The sequence below is a fragment of the Branchiostoma floridae genome, chromosome 5 (assembly GCF_000003815.2).
Source record: "Branchiostoma floridae strain S238N-H82 chromosome 5, Bfl_VNyyK, whole genome shotgun sequence".
Taxonomy (NCBI): domain Eukaryota; kingdom Metazoa; phylum Chordata; class Leptocardii; order Amphioxiformes; family Branchiostomatidae; genus Branchiostoma; species Branchiostoma floridae.
This window is the reverse complement of record NC_049983.1, coordinates 4,520,943-4,528,647: the sequence shown is the minus strand read 5'-3', so window position 1 is coordinate 4,528,647 and position 7,705 is coordinate 4,520,943. Positions and strand designations below refer to the sequence as shown.

Below are 7,705 nucleotides of genomic sequence, written 5' to 3'. Positions count from 1 at the left end.
CCTATAACTAACGCCATCAGCCAACACGTTTAAAGCCGAAATACACAACGACAACCGGGACAAATCTTTCGGTAACAAATTACGGACTTATAGATTATTCAAGTTTATTCATAAAGAAGAAGAATATCAGATGGTGGACAACATACAACACAGAGTGGCTAAAAGTAAACTTCGAATTAGTTGCCACAAGTTACATATCAAAACGGGAAGGCACAACAACACTCCTCTGCAGCATAGTCATAGAGTCTGCCAATTTTGTGATCTACAACAGGTAGAAGATGAACAACACGTTATCTTAGACTATGAACTTGTACCATAAGACTGAAGAATTATGCTTTATAACTATATCATAAAAGAGTTCCTGTACGTTGAATATGATAATAGAACGGATAAATTTCTATTTCTGATGCACCTAGATAGGCCCTGTATATCAAACATCATCTGTTCCTATATACACAAATGTATATACACTTGTACAAAAAAGTGAGAAGATGTTGAACATCCTCTTTCATTCATTCATGAATTTTGCCCATGTTGTACGTTAACCATATTGAATTGTGTCATTTTTTTTTTACTTAGATCTCAATTTATCATTAGTCAGTAGTACTGACTAAATGTAATAAGGCCGTTATCATTAGTCAGTAGTTAATAAACCCATTCAACGGCGAAGGCAAACCGCCTCTTGTCTGTACTCTGCTATCTCAACCGCCACCATCAGTTCCTGACCGCTCTGCTTATAAATAGTAGAGCACAGACAAGAGGCGGTTTGCGTGCTGGCGCCGTTGAATGTCGCAGTGCGTAGGAGAATGGTGTAAACTTCGTTAAGTGCTACCGCAAAACCTGTTAATTTTGCCAACCCCTTGGTCAAACTGGCCTTGTGAATATTGTTATAAAAGCCATATATCAACCACAGTCCCCAGTATACTAGTACTCTTTAATAGTTCTTGTCAATGTATTGAATATCAATTGCTACATCCTACATTCTGGTTCAATCCGACATACCAACTTTGGCCTGTCATTTTACCTCCATGAAGATGGAGGTATTGTTGCTATATTGTTTTCACTCTGGAGGTTATGTGGGGGATATCTCAAGAACCGATGGAAGGTTTGCAATGGTTTTCGGTGGGTGGGTGGGTAGGTGTAGGGATGGTGATGGTGCAGGTGGGTTTTGCACCACCTGTTGGTTGACCTTGGTACTGCAGCAACACGTTTTGTGTCATATTTTTGGACCTGGACTTGCTGTGGTGTTGACTTTGATGTGGGGGTAGGTGTATGGCGGATGTTGATTTGCTGCAAATTTCGGCCTTTTAGCTGTTTGCTGTGGATCAGCATTTAATTGCGTAAAGCATCTCTGAAGCTACGTACATTCCAAATATCATGAAAATCCGCCAACTCTTAAACTCAAGCGTGTCGGAAGCCCTTGACAAGTCACAGAAAATACCGTCAGTTTGCTGCTTTTTGTCGATCGACTCAATTCAATCTTCCAGGTCCGAGTGTAGAGCGGCTTCACATGTACACGAGTGCGACTTTCTAAGCCTGATTGGGAATGAGTTAGAAGTTTGTTTTTGTCCAGGACCTGGTAGTCATATGTACTGCTCTTTAGTGCATCTTAGATGTGCTAGTGACAAATTCAACTATGACATGTGTTTAGAATACAAACAGGGATATTATGTGTGTGTGTGTTTGTGTGCACTTTGTATTTTTCGATAGAACCTTTAGTCAAAAGCATTGCCTAGTAAATGTTCAAGTACTAGAACAGTGGAACTGAACTCAGGTGGTATGACCAGAATACCTACACAGAAAACTTCACGAATTACCCGAGGCTCCAGCCCGATTCTGCCTATAATCATGAGATCACCTTTGATCTCCAAGGCTGAAGGTTCCTTTACAGCAGATACGAGATTTAATGTAATTGAAGCTCTAGTAAGCATTGACAGGTTACGCTTTGGGTTCCTGCTGCTATAGCAAAATATCTATCACAAAATCTTATAACAAAAGTTGATCTTTCTGCAACAAACTACCCCATACCCCCTTCAAACACAGTAAAACACCATACTCTGTTCAGCCGTCTGCTGCATGTACAGCATGGAATTTGATATGTACAATTATATATATTGAATTACTTCAGTAAATGAGTTAAGCACACAAGGATTGCGAAGGGGCCGCTCAGCAACAGTCACAAGGTGGACCTTTATTACAACATGGCTGCTAAGTGGAGCAAGGTGGTAACACTCAAAGTACAACTCAGGTCACATGACCTTCTTAACATACTGAGGTTACAGTGAAGTATACCAAGGTGGCGTGGTAGACTTTTCCTTCCTTTCGAAAATTTCTTTCTACCTGAAGCACTTCAGTCTACCGTCTGAAACTATCTTATTGGTTAGGATTATGGTAACATTGAAGTGTGCACATAATACAACTGTGCTTAACTGAGGAATGATTACAAAACTAACTGGGCACATGATACAACAGTGCTGACAATACAAAATGAACTGCTTTTTAGCGGTTATAAAATAGGATTAATAGGAATATATTGTTTGAAATAGGTACCTTTTTGTTATATGAAGAGAATGCATATCACAGTTAAGAACAGTATGATATTGTAATATAAACCTTGCACTAGTTACTGGAGAGAAATGTGTTAACCTGTGTATTTCAGTACCTTTCTGTTTAGCAGTAACTAACAGTAATAAAATATGAGAATATAGCTTAGAAATAAACAAGAGTACAGATAAGAGTTACATGTAAATACTTAATACTATATATATGTATATGTGTATATATATATATATATATATATATATATATATATATATATATATATTATATAACTGTGTTAACAAACCTACTAAGGTGGTATAGTGCTGAAAGCTTAAATAATTATAGTTTCACCGCAAGACATCCATCGTTAGTTCTGTGGCTTGTAAAGTTCAGGAGTGGCAATAAACATTTTGGCCTACAGAGACCAGACATTGAAGATTTGAAGGTGTAAAAGAACTACACCAACAATGAAGGTCTATTCAAATTGGAATGATAGTGTCACTACTGCAGTTTGTGGATCATAAGTGTATATGTTTCTTGTAAAATTCGGGATGAAGATACAGTGTCAATACTGCAGTCTGTGTCGACTGTGAAATTAAGTTCTTGGATGGGTTCTGAAACAAAGTTCTGGAATGGGTTCTGTGTTGTCCTTGATGCAAAGTTCTGCTGGTGAGCTCTGACTGAGTGCTGACCCTGAAACACATTCTCAAGGTTGTCTCGCGCAGATGGGGGTGGCTCATGTGGGGAGGTTGAACATACTGTAGATACGGGGTAGCTTGGCGTCCTCGTCTGCATTTGCTGTGTGTTGGTACATAAAGTGCACAGATATTGGCAGGTTAATCCTCAGGCATGCAGGATATAGCCCAGGAGGTGCAACCAAATCGAGCACACATGTTCGATCAACGGCTTTGTTTTAGTCAGTTCATAGATCCTGCTGTAGAATGAATACCCAGTCAAGCCATTTGATATTCAATTCAGTAAATTCTTTTCTCCATATCTTGTGTTATAACCAAGGACTCGCAAATGTAAACAAACACGGTTTCACTTTCGGGATGTGCTTGGTTCTCCAAATTTCCAAAACACAGCCCAGGCCAATGCTCTGCACTTTTTAAGGTCGGATCTACATTAGGCCATCCTGGCACCATTAGATATCTAATGTCTTGCACCTCTTTGATCGCTTCTCCATAGACCTGGAGTGGCCGGCACGGTGTGCCCTCCGGGGCCTGTAGGATGCTCATGCATGGAAAGGCCTCGAATGAAGATCCAGCCTTTCTTTTCTTCTCTCAAGGCACCTGCTCACCCCATCAATGAACAGTCACCTGTACATGTGTACAACTCAAACACACAATGTGTTAATGCAGAAGAGGAATTTCATGTCAAAATCATCAAACAAGTTGTATATACCTAACACATGATGACATAGTTGACAGAACTATTGGCCAGTCAATATGTTCACAGTGGACAACACAATTACCAAAACATGTTGGGTAAAATTATTGAAAGACAAATACTATCAATCAAGAGATACAATAATCAAATCCTGGAAACTACACTTGTAAGTCTCTGCACTACATACTCATGTGATTGCCGTTTCTTTGAATTCGCTTCCAAGGAGAAAACTAATCCTGGAAAAAATTGACATCTGACAAAGCTTGAAGATATTGGCAGCAACTTTTTATAAAAATGGATGGAAAACTAAAAAAGTTTCATGTTTAAACAAGAGTTCCACAATCACAGACCTCGATGAAATGATTTAAAACAACTATTATATCATTCGTTATTATATTAATTATACGTTTCTAATTCATTATGCAAATAAGGTCCTTATTTACATTAATTTATTCATCTCCTCCTGAAGTAGACAATGTTGTCTCGAAAAAATCCTCCCATTTCTATCACTTTCACAAAATTCACATTGTTCACTTTCACATACCTTCAACATACTTCTATAACATAGCTCACTTTGCACCTTCAATGCTTCGCTCTCCTTTTGTATTATGTAAGGCAGTCCCTGTGAAACTGCTCCCTTGTTAGCAATGTCCCCCATGGAAGGCGAGACCAATGCCGTCATAGGGAAACAGCCGGTATGCCTGGAGAGAGAGTAAGCTCTGTTGCTTACTAAATGCACATACCATGCTTCGCTCTCCTTTTGTCTTGTCTAAGGCAGTCCCTGTGAAACTGCTCCCTTGTTAGCAATGTCCCCCATGTAAGGCGAGACCAATGCCGTCATAGGGAAACAGCCGGTATGCCTGGAGAGAGAGTAAGCTCTGTTGCTTACTAAATGCACATACCATGCTTCGCTCTCCTTTTGTCTTGTCTAAGGCAGTCCCTGTGAAACTGGCCCCTTGTTAGCAATGTCCCCCATGTAAGGCGAGACCAATGCCGTCATAGGGAAACAGCCGGTGTGCCTGGAGAGAGAGTAAGCTCTGTCGCTTACTTCTGCACCTACCATGCTTCGCTCTCCTTTTGTCTTGTCTAAGGCAGTCCCTGTGAAACTGGCCCCTTGTTAGCAATGTCCCCCATGGAAGGCGAGACCAATGCCGTCATAGGGAAACAGCCGGTATGCCTGGAGAGAGAGTAAGCTCTGTTGCTTACTAAATGCACATACCATGCTTCGCTCTCCTTTTGTACGGTGTAAGGCAGTCCCTGTGAAACTGGTCCCTTGTTAGCAATGTCCCCCATGGAAGGCGAGACCAATGCCGTCATAGGGAAACAGCCGGTATGCCTGGAGAGAGAGTAAGCTCTGTTGCTTACTAAATGCACATACCATGCTTCGCTCTCCTTTTGTCTTGTCTAAGGCAGTCCCTGTGAAACTGGTCCCTTGTTAGCAATGTCCCCCGTGTAAGGCGAGACCAATGCCGTCATTTTTACATCGCAATTCATTACCTATGCAAATGTGCATAATTTCATAATTCATGACAGAATGTTAACCTCAATCTGACGGGTGATCCAAACAAAAATATATCACACTGATTGCATAATTAATGAGAAAATATAAGACTAAATTTACAATTGCTTTTAATATCTTATGAGGTCTCGAAATTTTTGATGAGATAGACTGACGGAGGTTTACGACATATTATTTTATTGAAGAGATTGTTTTTTTTTTAATTTAAACAAAAACCAGTGAGCGTAGGAAACATACTCTGTGACATATTCATGGAATTCCTTTGCATCAGTTGCAATAATATCTATTATGCTGATGATATTGACATTGAATTTTCCTAGACAGGGAAATAATGATGAACTGGAAAGAAAACGAAGCCCTAATATTACTGGTAGCTTACCTGGACAAATTATGTACTTGTTTATCATAACACTGGCAATGACCAATGCAATGCACTGTGTGTAGTTAGCCAGAGTCTGTTTAGGGATCCTGTACCGCGACAGCTGTTCTGTACATTAGACAACACAGAAGAAGAAGAAATTTATTGCACGACAACTGTAGTGCAGAGGATACAGTGTATGGCAACTTATACATAACATATTATACAGAACAGTTTAACTACATGAGTCACTAGTATCACACCAAATGTCTGCTTGGAGATAAGCTGATTACCAAACCCCAAAACCAATGGCCTGTTCCACAATACCGGAAATATAGGGGTGATTTCTGATATTATTACATTGATTACAACAGCGACTGCGAAGAAAACGTGCATACTGTAATGGCGCAACTGAGGGCACACGACATGTCAAATTACATACGAATGTGGCAAACAGAACATAGAGATACAGATGCAAATAGTCATCACATCCACCAACAATAATACTCCATCATTAGAGGTTACCCTCCGTCACAGAGCTATCAATGTAATACTATGCACTGATGTCATCCATAAAGGTTACATGATGTACTAATGCTGTGACCTAAGTCTTATCTACTACAGTATAAGCATGTTTGATCACAGAAACATAATTTTCATGATATTGAGGCAAGCTAATTCTTTCAATTGAAATAGTACATTATGTATGTACATTACCAGCAGGCCACGACTTGAAATATGGGGCATAAAAAGCGTGGCCTTAACAGTCAAATGGTTGAGTTTCCACGGACAACACTTACTGTTGTATAAATTCGTTTGTCTCTTAATGTCTAGAAAGGTGAATATGTTTGCAGGGCTCAGAATCCTTTTTTCTGCATACCAGACTGCACTGGTGCAGATAACATTGAAAATTACCTGCACCAGACACATTTTACCTGCATCACTCTGAATTTAGGCCATACCAATTTAATTTGTTGGTTCTCGGATTTTTTCAGAAAAAAGTTGGAGCGACAGGGCGAAAAAAAAAAAAAAAAAAAAACCTGCAACAAGTCTGGATTCAGGTCCAGAGTTTCAGGTTGGTAATTCCAGACCTGAAACCATGGTATATGTGTGGCAGAATACTTATCCAGTTACAATTACATGAAAAATTTGCATGTAAGCATACATTTTATATTTAATTTCAACAATACAAATGCAAAATAATGTGCAGTATTACAGAAGTACACACAGTAATAAAGCTTAACAGTTGTAATAAATCATCATAGTAAATCATTAACAACATTAAAAAACTTTTAAAAAGGTTGAAAAACTTTTTCAGCATTGTATAATCTCTAATGTAAGTTAGCAACAAGAAAATGACTTCATTTCACCCAAAAAATAAGAGTGCCTGAAACATCTGATTTAGGGCTGGGTACCGGTACAGAAAATTCAGGTCCAGGTCCGGTTCAGGTCCAAAGGATCAGGTCCAGGTCCGGACCTGAACCTGGACCTGATTCAGTATGACTCATACCAATTGTCCATTTCACTACAAAGAAATCTGTTTGGTGGAGTATTAGACTTACACTGGCGTTTTAAAATCCTACAACGCTAACTGCACCTGTACGATTGACTGTAAACCTTGGTAGAAATTACTATAAACTCTACTCTACTTCACTCTTGTCATTTTCTTCCAACTGCAAGCGCCAAAAAGGGTGAATGCCTGATAAAATAATATGTTAATTTTCTAATCGGTCCAACATCCGGTCCATCTAATTTTTTCAGGTCCGGTTCTTCTGGACCGGTCCAATAAGAAAAACCGGTTTTGTACCGGTACGCTGTACCGATACCCAGCCCTAATATGATTCATTGTTCTCTTTGTGAAAGCTGCAGTTTAAGCAAAAAACGCTAGAGGCGTGTTC

General features: G+C 39.4%; 1 long non-coding RNA gene across 2 annotated transcripts in view; it reads right to left on the bottom strand.

The window, feature by feature from the left end:
* Window positions 1-2,837: 2,837 nt before the first annotated feature.
* The window catches only part of LOC118415364, a 13,073-nt gene continuing 8,205 nt past the window's right edge, over window positions 2,838-7,705 (bottom strand). The window contains exons 3-5 of one of the 2 annotated variants that reach the window (XR_004831113.1): window positions 5,829-5,936; window positions 3,708-3,876; window positions 2,838-3,339 (exon numbers count right to left, since the gene is read on the bottom strand). This is a non-coding gene — a long non-coding RNA (uncharacterized LOC118415364). The remainder of the gene's footprint in view (window positions 3,340-3,707; window positions 3,877-5,828; window positions 5,937-7,705) is intronic. The other variant, XR_004831114.1, reaches the window with a different exon arrangement.